The 14,412-nt window shown below is 48.8% G+C and overlaps 1 long non-coding RNA gene across 2 annotated transcripts in view; it reads left to right on the forward strand.

Annotated features, from left to right (window-relative positions):
* The window catches only part of LOC128109584 (uncharacterized), a 48,863-nt gene extending 37,912 nt beyond the window's left edge, over positions 1-10,951 (forward strand). For both annotated transcript variants that reach the window (XR_008217837.1, XR_008217838.1), the window contains exons 2-4: positions 1,018-1,520; positions 8,230-8,388; positions 9,015-10,951. This is a non-coding gene — a long non-coding RNA (uncharacterized LOC128109584). The remainder of the gene's footprint in view (positions 1-1,017; positions 1,521-8,229; positions 8,389-9,014) is intronic.
* The last annotated feature ends 3,461 nt before the right edge of the window (positions 10,952-14,412 follow it).

A 14,412-nucleotide genomic window follows, 5' to 3' on the forward strand; every position in this document is an offset into this window, starting at 1 on the left:
CCAATCTAGTTCTCCTCCAATCTAGTTCTCTCCCAAGTCTCTGGCTCATGTGCTCACCTTTGGCTATGGAGAGGTGAAAAACTGCAATTTCAGCTTCATCATTTCAAATGAGTGCCAGGGTACGGTATTGCCAAGAGAGATCTGTGGAAACAATACATGTCCATCACAAGTCTCCACAAGCTCTCCCGGGAGGTGGGCAGGACCACCTTGAACTCTGAACTTCCCTCTCTAGCCACCCCCTTGGAGAAGGTCAGAACATTGGAGCGAAGGGAAGGGAAGGTGGCTCGGTTGGTAAAGTGCTCGCTGTACATGCAGGAGGACCTGAGTCAAACCCCCAGGATCCACTCACAAACCAGGCGCAGTAGTACATAGCTGTGAGCCCAGCACTGGGGGTGGGGGAGTAACGCACATGAATCAGAGAGGCAGGACCACCAGCCGGGAGCAGCTGAGATGACGAACTCCAGACTCGCTGAGAGACCTTGTCCCAGAAGACAAGATGGGAGTGACGTCAGAAGGCACCCTCCCTCAGCCTCCGACCTCTGTTTGCACACACATGTATATACACAAAGAACACTGGAGCAGAAAGGGCCTTGGCTGGCTGTCAGTCTTGGAGACCTCCCTTACAGGTGGTCCTTGATGGCTCATCCCAACAAAGCTTCTCCCAGCTCAGCCCTCCCCAAATTCCTGACACTGTGAAACATAATGAAACAGAGTTTGTTTCAAACCACAATGTGTGAGTGTGTGTGTGTGTGTGTGTGTGTGTGTGTGTGTGTGTGTGTGTGTGCTGGTACATGTATGTGTGGAAGTCAGAGGTTGATGTCACGCTCCACCTTATTTTTTATTATTTATTTATTTTGGTTTTTGAGACAAGGTCTCACTATACAACCTTGACCGGCCATAAACTCACTCTGTAGACCAGGCTGGCCTTCAACTCACAGAGACCCACCTGCATCTGCCTCCAGAGTGCTGGGATTAAAGACGTGTACCACCATGCCTGACTCCACCTTAATTTTTAAGACAGGCTCTCTCACTGAACCTGGAGCTCACCAATTCATCAAGACCAGCTGGCCAGCGAGTCCCAGGGACCCTCCTGTTGCCACTTTCCTGGTGCTGGGATCACAGGTGAACGCCACCACACCTGACTGTATTACGTGGGTGCTAAGATTCAACTTTGATCCCCTATCTGCAAGCCAGCACCCTACCGACTGAGCGATCTCCCCGGTCCTCAAACCATGATGTTTGGGGATAATTTGTTATGTACCACAGATGACTGGAACCTTCTCCAACAGAATCCCTTGCATATGGGTGCCAACACACACACGCGCACACAAGAATGTTTACTGAACCGTTGTCGACAAAGCAAAAAACTAGAAACAACAATGTTCTCCATCAATGAGAAACTGGCGTGAATGACAGCCATGGAGTCTTGCTACGGCACAGATATCAGCAGCAAGGGAGAGGTGCCTGTGTCAACAGGGTGCTGGCCAAACAGTGTGGACCCAAAAGCAAGTGACCAGGAGGTAGGGCAACCTGAGAGTGTTTATACAAAATCTTAAACGATGCGAAACAGCATGGCATTTTGTTTGTGAATACTTCTCTGTGAGGGAAAATACAACCGTGTGCAAAGGAGTGAAGCTCTCTGTGGTGGGTGTTTCTGGGGAGATGGAAAGGAGAGGGTGGGGAGCTGTGGGGCAGGTGCAGCATTTCCTGGGTTTTATTCCCTGGGGACTGGGGAGATGGCCGGCTGAGGAAAGTGCTTGCCACAGAAGCATGAGGACCTGAGTTCAGATCCCCAGCACCGATGTAAGTTAGCTGGCCACGGCAGTATGTGCCTGTGCTGGGGAGAGTGGGGACATGAGGGTTACCAGGACTTGCTAGCTAAACAACCTGGCTGAATCCTCGAGCTCCAGATTCACTGGGGAGACTCTGTCTCAAACAATAGAGGTTTAGGGAGACGGCTCAGTCAGTGAGACGCTTGCTGTCCAAGCATGAGGAACTGAATTCTGTCTCCAAACCCACGTGGAAGACGCCAGATGTGGTGGTACATGCTAGTCATCTCAGTGCTGGGGAGGAAGAGCCAGGCGGGTCCCTTGGGCTTCTCAGCCATCCTAGTCTACCTGGCCAGTCCTAGACTAGTGAAAAAGCTTGTCTCAAAAAAAAAAAAAAAAAAACACCGTGTGGAAAGTGCTAGAGAAAACCATCCAACATTTCTTCTGGCCTCCAAATATATGCACATTCCTATGCACCCACACTTCCTAAACCCAAGAAGCCTGTGCATGCACAAAATAGAAGATGTGGTGGTGGTGATGATGACAAGTTGTCCTCTGACCCCTATGAGCACACTGTGACACACACACCTCCGTACATATACAACACACACACACACACACACACACACACACACACACACACACACACAAAGTTGATAAACTACAATTAAAGAGCCTACCACAAACAAAATGTAACAAAAGTGATTCCCTTTTAAACAGTTGTCCCCTGGCTCCACACGCATACAACACACACACACACACACACACACACACACACACACACACACACACACACAACACACACAATGATGATGATAGATGAATTTTTAGTTAAGAATCACCAGCATGATATAGTCCATTTCTTTTTCCCTATGCTAACACCTTCCGTGGGCTACATGTACACCTCATCCATTGCTTCAAATCTGCTCTCACTTCCAAGGAGACCCTCATTCCTCTCTCGTCACTGTCGGCCATCATTCTCAGTCACCTTTAATGTCCTCTTTCATGCCCCCACTTAAAGAATTTTTCTGGGCTCTTTACCCAGGAATGGGATTCCTGGCCCCAGAGTCTATGCAAACGCAATCAAAATAAAGACTGTTTTCCAGACTGGTAGCACCTGTTCCCACTCCCACACTCATTGGTGCACAAAGGCCTCATCTCCCCACGCACCTGTCAACACCTGGTATCCATCACCCACCCTCCTGATTTGCCATTCTGATGGGCGCAGAGTGGGAACTCGCTTCAGATTTACATTTCATTCATGGTCATGAGCTGGGGCATCTCTGCACATGTGTCTTAGTCACTGGGGATTCATTGTCTGAGATTTATCTACTCATGGCCATCACCATCGGTCTCTTCTGTTGGTTTCTTTCTCTTTGTTTATTGTTGTTCTTGTTTGTTTCGGTTTCACTTGCTTTTGTGTGTGAGTACACAGGTTCATGGGTGTGGGTGCGCATGTGTGCCTGTGCACGTGAAAATCAGGATCGGCCTCAAGTGCTTATTATTAAAATTTTGTTTTTATTTTTTTTAATGTGTGTGTGTGTATGTGTGTGTATGAGTGTGTGTGTGTGTATGTGTGTGTATGAGTGTGTGTGTGTATGTGTGTGTATGAGTGTGTGTGTGTGTGTGTGTGTGTGTGTGTGTGTGTGTGTGTGTGTGCTTGTGTGTGTTCCTGTGTGCACATGAAGCCAGAAGAGGGCATCAGATCCCCTAGAACTGGAGTTATAGAAAGTTGAGAATTACCATGAGGGTGCTTGGTAGGAACCAAATTTGGGTCCTCTGCAAAAGCAGCAGGTGTCCGCAACTACTGAGCCAGCTCTCCAGCTCCTCTACCTTTTTCTTTTTCTTTTGACAAGGTCTCTCTCGCTGAACCTGTTGCTCAGTGATTGGATGGATGACTGGTCAGGCCATGATCCACCTCTTCCCTTGCCCCAGTGTGGGGAACAGGGAGAACGCAGGTCTTCATGCTTGCACAGCCCACACTTAAACCACCAAGCTATCTCCCCGGTCCCAGGATTTTTATGTTTTAGCATGGGCTCTAGGGATTGAACTTGGGTCTTCATGCTCACAAGGCAAGTATTTTACTAACCTAGTTGCACCTCCAGCCCTGGTTTGCTGTTTTAAGACGGGGTTTCACTCTGTAGCCCAAACCTCCCTGGAACTCACTATGCAGCCCAGACTGACCTTGAACTTGCAGCATCCTCCGACCTCAGCCTCCTGAGTGCCTGAGCTGCGAACATCAGGCTCTGGGCTTTCCCGAAAGCAGGCAGTGAAGCTAAAGCATCTCCTCTCAGACTTAAAATCTCAGTTGGTAGAGAGCTTGCCTAGCATGCCCAAAGGCCTGGGTTCCACCCGCAGAACCACAGAAACGAGACGTGGTGGTGGGCACCTGCAATCCCAGCATTCAGGAGGTCGAGACAGGAGAATCAGATGTTCAGAGCCATCCTCAGCCAAATGTGAGCTGGAGGCTAGCCTGCGCTGCACAGACCCTATCTCAAAAAGAAAGAAAGAAAGACAGAGGGGCGGGGGAGAGAGGGGGGAGATGAAGAGGAAATGGGTATTTCTCCTGGTGTGAACCTCTAAGTGGTGGTTGTCCAGGGAAGGACAACTCTGCCCATACGGTCACCCAAACTTCCAAGGTCTGGGAATTTTCGTGCTCTTCTAGAGTCCCCTGGACACGATCCTCATCACCCAGAGTGAGATCAGCTGAATGTTCTAGAAGGTGAGAGATGTCCTCTATGTCGCCCACAGGTCTTTCTGTTCATGTTCTATTGGCTGGAATTTGGTCTTAGGCCATATTTCATAGCTCTCAGATGGAGAATAAGCTACAAATTCTGACGGCAAGCTGGATAGCCATGTGCTCAGCTAACACCCGACATATCTACTCAATGAGAAAGAGGATATAGTATCACTCAAGAACAAAACACACCAAATTTCTTCTTCTTTCCTAACTTGCTACCCACAGCTTTAGAACAGGGTTGTTGGACTCTTCAAGACGTCTATCTGAACTTTTTTTAGGATTGCTTTTAGTGTAGAGACAGCCATGGAGGTTGAACACCTTTATGGTGTTAGCTCATCCCACCTATGTGAGTTGAATGTTGTTTTTGTTTTGTTTTGTCTCCTTTTCAATTCTTATAAATCCCCCTTTGGCAAAGAGGTTTGTTTTGTTTTGTTTTGTTTTTTGTTTTGTTGTGTTGTGTTGTTTTGTTTTGTTTTGTTCTCCAAGATGGTCTTGTTCAGGTAGGTTGTGTCAGGTAATCCTGATCATTTATAGGCTCTATGCTATTGTAAGCGGCAACTTATTTTCTACCAGTGTGTGTTACAGAACAGAGTTCCCCGCTCCAGGCTGTCCTTTCTACAACCCGTGAGCTAAGAAATGTTTTTATAGTTTTAATAAAGAGTTATTTTAAATGGAGGAAGGAAATGAAGGGGAGGGGAGGGGAGGGGAGGGGAGGGGAGGGGAGGGGAGGGGAGGGGAGGGGAGGAGGAAGATGGAGAAAATAAATATGCTCAAGAATCTTCATGTAGCCCATGAAACCAAAACTAATTACCATCTAACCATTGCCAGCTTGGGTCTAAAGCAATGCCATTGGCGTGCAAGTCCATCTGTGGCCTCTCTGAGTTCTCTCAGTATTCTATAGCCTTCCTGTTCACCAGCTTGGGCTTCCCACGCAGCTGATCATGTGGCCCTCGAATGGCAGTCCTACTTCTTCCATTCCCATGGCTCTTGTGCTTTTTCCTTGAAAAGGCTTTGGCCAAACCCAACCATGACATGTTAAAAAAAAGGTTGGCGCTTGGCGGATGTCTCAGTCACAGTTTCTAATGCTACGATAAACACCATGACTGGAAGCAACTTGGGGAAGAAAGAGTTTATTTCAGCTCACAACAGTCAGATGACACTCCATCCCTGAAAGAAGGCAGGACAGGAGCTCAAAGGCAGGAACCTGGAGGCAGGAGCTGAAGCAGAAGCCACAGAGGAGTGCTGCTCACTGACTTGCTCTCCTAGCTTGCTCAGGCTGCTTTTTTATACACCCCAGGACCACTGGCCCAGGGTGGCCCTGCCCACAGTGGGGAGGGGAGAGCCTTGTGGGCCCTCCCACACCGATCTTCAATCAGGAAAATGCTCCACAGGCTTGCCTACAGGCCAGTCTCTCAGTTGAGCCTTCCTCTTTTCAAATGATTCTAGCTTGTATCTTAACAAAAACAACAGCAGCAGCAGCTGGTAGGTAAAGGCGCTTACTTCCAGTCCTGTGACCCGAGTTCCATCTCTGTACCTAAAGGGGTGGAAAGAGAGAGCTCACTAATGCAAGTTGTCCTCTGCCTGCACGCTCGGGACACACACACTCACACACACACACACACACACACACTCACACACACTCACACACGCACTCACACACACACACACTCACACACACACTCACACAGTCACATACACACTCACAAATAAATAATAAAATGGAATTTAAAATTTAAAAAGAAAAACACACAGTGCTGTGGTCATAAAAGTATAGCTACTTGGTTCTAAATCTTGGTATAAACGACCCAAAGATGTCTTCGTTAATTATGATTCTCTGAAGTGTTTTTGGTATGTATTCCTTCTAAGATGGAACGATTCCACTGTAAAGGCCCTTGCCCAGCCAGCCTGACGACCTGAGTTTGATTCCCAGAGCCCATGTGAAAGTGGCAGGAGAGAACCAACTCCACAGGCTGCCCTCTGGCTGCACACACACACTGGGGCACGTGCCCCACCCCACCCCACGCCCGCCCACAGATCATGCCCACAGATCATGCCCACAGATCATGCCCACAGATCATGCCCACAGATCATGCCCACAGATCATGCCCACAGATCATGCCCACAGATCATGCCCACATACGATCATAATGAAGTGAGAAGAATGACTAAGGAATTCCCTTCTCTTCTTGGTTTTCTCACAGGATTTCCATTAGAATCCCTCAAGTGCTATTGAATCTGGAGTGACTCGGCTTTTTCATTCATTGATGTCAAGAATGTCATTGATGGCTTTTCTAAAGCTGTGCTGCTTCGAAACTCTCAAATTACGTGTTCACTGAAAATATGTCAGGGCTGGGGCGATGGCTGAGGTGGTTAAGTAGCTGCTAAGCAAGCCTGGGTGCCTGAGTTCAATCCCCCAGAACCTCCTTAAAAAGCCAGGCACGGCAGCACCTGCAATCCTAGAGGCAGACACGGAAGAATCCTGGGGCTCGCTGGCAAGCCAGTCTAGATGAATTGGTGAGCTCTAGGGTTGGTGAGAGACCCTGCCTCAAAAATAACATGGAGCCGGGCGGTGGTGGTGCACGCCTTTAATCCCAGCACTCGGGAGGCAGAGGCAGGCGGATCTCTGTGAGTTCGAGGCCAGCCTGGTCTCCAAAGTGAGTTCCAGGAAAGACGCAAAGCTGCACAGAGAAACCCTGTCTCGAAAAACAAACAAAAAAAAAAAAAAAAAAAAAAAAAAAAAAAAAAAAAATAACATGGAGAGCTACTGAGGCAGATACCTGACATCAACCTCTGGCCTCCATATGTGTGCACACACTGTACTCACAAATATTGAACACACACACACACACACACACACACACACACACACACACACACACACACAATGTCTTTTTCCTTACCAGGTCTCAAATCTATATTATACTAACTAACTAGTTTAAATTAACTAGGTCAATGCTTATGAGGTACAAGTTAGTTGTACTAGCTAACTTTTAAATTAACTGGCATCTTTCCTGATCTGTCTAATTCTGGAACAAAATTTGGAACAGCAATCATGTATTCTTTGAAGGTTTAACAGGATGTGCCTGTTCAGACCATGTGAGCCTAGGGCCGGGGAGAGGGCTCAGCAGGAAATAGGGTCTGCCACCAGCCTGAGGACCTAAGTCTGATCCCCAGGACTCACATGTAGGAGAGAACCAGCTCCAGCAAGTTGTCCTCTGACCTCCACATATATCCCACGGTATTCAAATGCCCCCACCCTCCCCCACACACATGTAAAATAAATAAATACAATTTTTAGAAGACTATCTGAGCCTAGCTTTTTTTTTTTAAATAAAAGGCCTGTGGTTATCATTTCAAACTTTTGGTTGATTGCTTTGTCCACTTTTTTTGAAACAAGGTCTCACTATGCAGCCCAGGCTAGATTCAGTCTCATAATTCTCCTGCCTCCATTTCCAAGTGCTGGAATTATGTGTCTCTGGAGACTGAACCCAGGGGCTTCATATCTGCTAGGCAAGTGTGTATCAATGGAGCTCCACCCCATGGCTCTTGGTTCATGTGCGTATAGCTCTGTGTTTTCCTGTGAGGGCTTCTTGGCTGAGTCTCCCAGTGTGAACATACAGCATGTCTGTGGGGTGTTCTGGTCTAAGCGTTGTATCATTTTCCCTAGAAACTTTCTCCTTAATCCAGGTCTAACTGACTGTGATGTTATTTTGTTTCCAGACATATGGGCATCAGTGGACTATGGCTTCATCGCACGGTGACCAACAAACACAAATTGTGTCTTCTTCCAAACACTGCAGGACCTTCCTGGAAGTACAGCTTGGGGACAACTTTCCTGAACATTTCATGCATGCTCGAAGGAAAAGTGCATTCTCCAAGGTGCTGTTTCGATTTAGAATTCCTCCACTCCTGCAAAGACCATGTCTTAATGACTTGGTCCCCGACTTGGCATTGTAGGAAGGTAATGAAGCTTTAAGGGGTAGAGCCTAACAAGAGGTCTCCAGGTCATTGGGGATGGGCCCTTCTAAGAGACTGTGGGACCCTCGTCTCTTCCTCTTTCTGTCTTTCACCTTATAACCATGAGGTAGAAGGTTACACTCTGCCACACATTCCGTCCATGCTGTACCTTTGGGGACCAAAGCAACAGAGCTACCAATCACAGGTTGGAACATCTAAAACCATAAGCCAAAATAGCCTCCTCCTCCTCCTCCTCCTCCTCCTCCTCCTCCTCCTCTTCCTCCTCCCCCTCCTCCTCCCCCCCTCCCCCTCCTCCCCCTCCTCCTCCCCCTCCTCCTCCTCCCCCTCTTCCTCCTCCTCCCTCTCCTCCTCTCTGCTCCTGAGTGCTGGACAATAGGCACCACCACTCCTGGTTTATGAGGCTCTGATGTAGAACCCAGGGATTCCTGCACGCTAGGCAAGCACTCTGCCGCTTCGGCTACGCTTCCACTCATGCACACAATCTTTCCGACACGAAACCTCAGTCACATCACCTCTCTTTCCTTCAGGTGGGGATAAAAGGACCTCCAGCTGAGGTGGTAACACCCCAACTCCTCACTGACACTCCGTGTGGTGACTTCCTCCCCAGGAGTGTTATGGGAGACAGGCACTGGATCACGCTCTACAGCCGCTCACCCTCTGTACTGGGCACTGTGACTCTTCCCTCTGGAATTTTCTTCCAGGGCTCACTCGCTCCTCATAAATACCCACTCGCCCTCCCAGATGCAGCTCTTAACCACAGTGTCCCCACAGACACCTGGCCTCCAGCCAGGAAGTGCCATCTTCAGCCCCCTGCTGTTCCACACCCTCTCTGCTTCTGAGCCTCACCCAGTTCACCCCACCACCCTTTCCCGCCCATCTCCTCCTGCATTGTCCCAAGACTCGGCTCACCTCTGCTCTCTTTATTTTGAATTATTTATCTGTTTATTATTTATTAGATATTGTATTTGTTTAATTACCCCACAAGGTTACTTAAGGCCATTTTCATGCATGTATGTGTTACTTTGACATATCTCCTCCCCACACCCTACTACCCTCCCCTCTCATCCCCGACTCGTCCCCTCTCCTCCCCTAGACGGTTTCGGTCTTTCCTGTATGTCAACGACACAGTTCTGAGTTTGTGTATCTGTAAAGTCCAGGACCCACAAATGAGAGAAAACATATGAAGCTCATCTTTCTGAAACTGAGACTTCATTCACTTGACATGCTCCCTCTGCACTTGAGTCCTTTTTACAGCAAACAACGCAACTGTGCTCTTTCCTTTCCTTTTCTTTCCTTTCCTTTTCTTTTCTTTTGTTAGTTTGTCAAGACAGGGTCTCTCTGTAGTTCTGTAGTTCCGGTTGTCCTGGAGCTCCCTATGTAGAACAGGCTAGTCTTGAACTCACAGAACCCCCTGCTTCTGCCTCTGCCTCTGCTAGATAACTGTAGTCTTTATGTCTGAAAAACATCCACTGTCTTAGTGGTTTTTTTGTTTTTGTTTTTGTTTTTCTGTGATAAGACACTATGACCAAGGCAACTTACAGAAGAAGGCATTTCATGGGGGCTTACAGTCTCAGAGGGTGAGCCCATGACCATTGGGGCAGGGAGCATGGCAACAGGCAGTAGGTATGTGTTGGAGCAGTAGCTGAGAACTTACATGTGATCCACAAGGATGAAGCAGAGAGAGAACTAACTAAGAGTGATGTGGACTTTTGAAAGCTTAAAGTGACACACCTCCTCCAACAAGGCCACACCTACTAATCCTTCCCAAACAGGTCCACTGGGGACCAAGCACCCATACGAGCCCGTGGGGTCATTCTTACTCAGGTCCCCACTTTCGTTGTCTGTATAAACCAAATTTTCTTATGTGATGGACATAAGAAATGTCCATCTTTCTCTGTTGATGGACAAGTAGGTTGGCCCCATAACTCAGCTATTGTGAATACTGTAACAAACATCCATGTGCAAGTGTCTTTTTCCTTTTCCTTCTTATTCTTATTTTTTGAGACAGGGTCCCATTATGTAGACCAGGCTACAGGGCTGGCCTCGAACTCTAGCTCACAGAAATCCACCTGCTACTGCCTCCCAAGCACTAGCATTGCAGGCCTGAGCCACCACACCTGCCTTCAACCTCTTCTCCCAAAAACACATCCCCACCAGGGCTGGAGAGGTGACTGACTCAGTGAGAGCATTTGTTTCAAAAGCGTGAAGACCTGAGTTCAGATCCAAGCACCACACAAAAACTGGGCCTGGCAGCACCTAATGATGTCAGAGACAAGAGCAGTGGGATCATTTGGGCTGACTGGCTGGCAGCCTAGGTCTAGTTCAGCGATAGGAACTGTCTGAAGGAATAAGGCTGAGCATGACAGAGGACACTCTGCACCCTCCCTGGCCTCCACACTGGTGTGTATTGGCACACCCCCAAACATACGCACATAAACCATACGTGCATACACATACACACTCACACCAAAGAATACACATTCAAAAGAATACAGGGCCATCAGATCAGCTCAGCGGGCAAAGGGAAGCACTTGCTGCAAGTCTGAAGACTTGAGTTTGATCCCCGGGCCCCATGTGGTGAAAAGAGAGAACCAACTCTCCAAAGTTGTTCCCTACACCAGGCAGCAGTGGCGTCTGCCTTTAATCCCAGCACTCAGGAAGTAGAGGCAGGCAGATCTCTGTGAGTTCAAGGCCAACTTGGTCTACAGAGCAAGTTTTCAGGACAACCAAGGCTACACAAAGAAATTCTGTCATGAAAAAAAAAAAAAAAGTTATCCCCCTAACCTCCATATGTGCCCCACATACTACATAAACAAATAAACAAATAAATGTAATCGTTTTGGATGCCTCTGACATGTCCTTCAGACACGTGGTATCCCCTATGTGCTGGGCTGTGCCCAGTCTTGGGTAAACCTCAGCTGTCTTTGAGGGGTTACATCTGGACCTTAGGGCCAATTTCATGGGCGCAGAGGTCCTGGCTAGTCCTCTCAACATGCCAGAAGCTGCCTAGGCAGCTTTGGAACCTGCCCACCATCCACAGGTCACAGCACCTCGGCCCCCACCATCAGGAATCTTGAGAATATGGGCTCAGCCAATGAGATAATCTGAATTTTCAAACTCTGGCATGAAACCCCACCCCAAGCCATGAGGACTAGCGTGTGGTCTAAGGCATGAGGACTAGCGTGTGGTCTAAGGTGGCCAGAAGTTGCCCCAGCTCCAGCATCTGACTAGCACATCAAGAGGCCTCAAGTCCTGGCAGGGGGTGAGTCCCCTGGAGAAGCCACAAGCTTGGAGCGCTAAACAAAGAACAAGGAAAAGTGGTTAAGAGCGGAGTGGGGGGGCAGAAAGTTCTAGAAGGAAGAGTGAAGGGTGAAGTGGGGTCCCTTGATTAGTGTTCTGCCCCCACAGGTCCTGGTGTAGGGAAGCTCTGGACCCCTCTTAGAAAACCAGTTCCTCACTCCAGACTGCTCCCAGCTCCTCCTAACTCCTTCAGTGTTGGGATGAGCATCTAACTAATGAAGGTTAAAAAAAAAAAAAAGCCACACCATCCACGTCAGATCTGGGGTGCTACTTGGAAGCCAGACCCAGGAACCCAGAGCCATCCCAGGACTGGAGAGAATCTGTAGTGCAAATGAGCCTGGCTTGAGGGTGACAGGGGCTAAGGAACCCCATCGTTGACCCCGGCATCCCTGCTGGAGGGCTGCCTCCTTCGGACAGACCTGGAACCACCTTGGAGACAAACATCTGGGCACGCCTGTGAAGAAGTTCTAGGCTGGGATAATCGAGGTGGTAAGACCCACCCTAGCTGTGGGCAGCACCATCCCGTGGCCTGGGGTCCCAGACTGAATAACAAGGAGAAAGTGAGCAGAGTGCCCGACATTCGTCTCTGCTTCCTGACTATGGATGTGGTATGAGCAACCGCCTCACACTCCGCTGCCAATGGCTTCCTGCCTTGATGGACCGCACCCTCCAACTGTGACCTGAAGGAAACCCTTCAGTCTTAGGTGACTTCTGTCAGATTCCACCCGTGTGTGTGTGTGTGTGTGTGTGTGTGTGCTCACATGCTCGCGCACATACGTTTCTGCCTGTGGAGGTCAGAGGACAACCCCAGTGAGGGTCTTTACCTTCCATGTCATGTGAGACAGGACCTCTTTGTTTTATTTTTTAGCATTGGAACTGACTCATAGGCTCCTGAGGGCTCTCCCCTGTCCACTGAGATGACAGACCTTGCTCCCATGCCTGGCTTTGTTGGGCTCTGGGGATCCACATTCAGGTCCCTACGCTTGCACAGCAAGTGCATGGCCCGCCGAGCATCCCCACAGCCTCTTTGTTGGGTATTTTGTCAACAGCAAGGGGTAAGGAGTCCGTTCTCTCTGTGAACTCCCCAGAAGGTGTTCCATGCTGTGCCCTCTGCCTTCTGCCCTAGCCAGGCACTATCTGGGGACAGGCAGACAGACGAATCAGAGGTGTCGTCCTCACAGCCCATTCCCTGGTCGCTGAGGCTCCATGGTGTGGTTCACTGTCCTCTTCCAGGTGGGTGAGGTAATTTTTGATGAACAAGTGGTAGAAAGGAGCTACCCAAAGGCCTGGTTTGGTACCCAAAGGAGAGAGCAGACACAAACAGGGTTTCAGGCAGGTGTGCCGCTCCCCGTGATGACTTCTGAATGGCCTCCTTCAGTAGTAGGCACTCTTGGCACCGTTGGGTACCAGGGGCTGTCCTGGTCATTGAGGGGGAAAAGCCGATGGGAAATCATCACTGAGCACTAACTCCAAAGTACCTGGGTATGGAGGGTCCCGAGCACCGAGAGGGTTCAGAAAAGAATGTCAGAGCAGCAGCCCTAGGAAGCTGCATTTAGAAGAATGTGTGGGGCAGAATGAAAAGAAGAAGGTAGTCCACATAGTGGGTATGTCCTGGAGGAGACACGGATAGGAATGCACCTAGGTGTGAGGGATGGCCCAGTGAGGCCCTTTGACAGAATCATGAAAATCAAGCAATGGGCTGCGGGTTCCTCTCAGTGCGGTGTTTGTCCTTCTCACACAACCCTTGGTTTGATCCCCTGCACTTCATAAACCAAGTGTGGAAGCGCACACCTGTAATCCCAGCGCTTAAGAGGTGTGAGCAAGAGGCCCTGAAGGTCAACGTCATCCTCCGTTATGTAATGTCTTGGTTACTTTTCTATTGCTGTGATAAAACGTCACAACCAAGGTGACTTATATGAACGCATTGAATTTGGCTTACAGTTTCAGAGGGTCAGAGTCGGTGATGGCGGAGCAAAGGAACAGCTGAGAGTTGGCATATGATCTACAACCACAAGGCAGAGAGAGCTAAATGGGAATGGCACAAGTCTTTTGTAACCCAAAAGCCTACTCTCCCAGTGACACACTTCCTCCAACAAAGCCACACCCCCTAATCCTTCCCAAACAGTTCCACCAACTGGTGACCAAGTATTCAACATATGAGCCGATAGGGATCATTCTCGTTCAAACCACCACCCACACAGCATTTGAAGCCAGCCTGGGCTACAGAAGATCCTGTCTCAAAAGCAAACAAAAAGAGGGCCATTGGGATGGCCCAACAGGTAAAACTCTTGCTGCCAAGCCTAGTCACCTGAGTTCCATCTAGGGGCCAAACCTCAGGTCTTCGTACTTGTATTTTACCACCAAGCTTTATCTCCAGGACATGTACATAATATATACATTGGCCTCAAACTCACTCAATAGTCAAGGATGGCCTTGAACTTCTGGTCCTCCTGCCTTCCCCTCCCAATGCTGAGATTACAGGTGTGCCCCTGTACCTGATTTATGTGGTATTGGGGATGGAAGCCAGGGTTTCATACCTACTGAGCAAGCACTCTATCAGCTAAGCTACATCCCAGCCCCTGTTTTGTTTTGTTTTCTAAGGAGCCCAGACTGACCTCAAATACA

Source organism: Peromyscus californicus, unplaced genomic scaffold (assembly GCF_007827085.1).
Source record: "Peromyscus californicus insignis strain IS unplaced genomic scaffold, ASM782708v3 Scaffold_14__1_contigs__length_90479793_seg_2, whole genome shotgun sequence".
Taxonomy (NCBI): domain Eukaryota; kingdom Metazoa; phylum Chordata; class Mammalia; order Rodentia; family Cricetidae; genus Peromyscus; species Peromyscus californicus.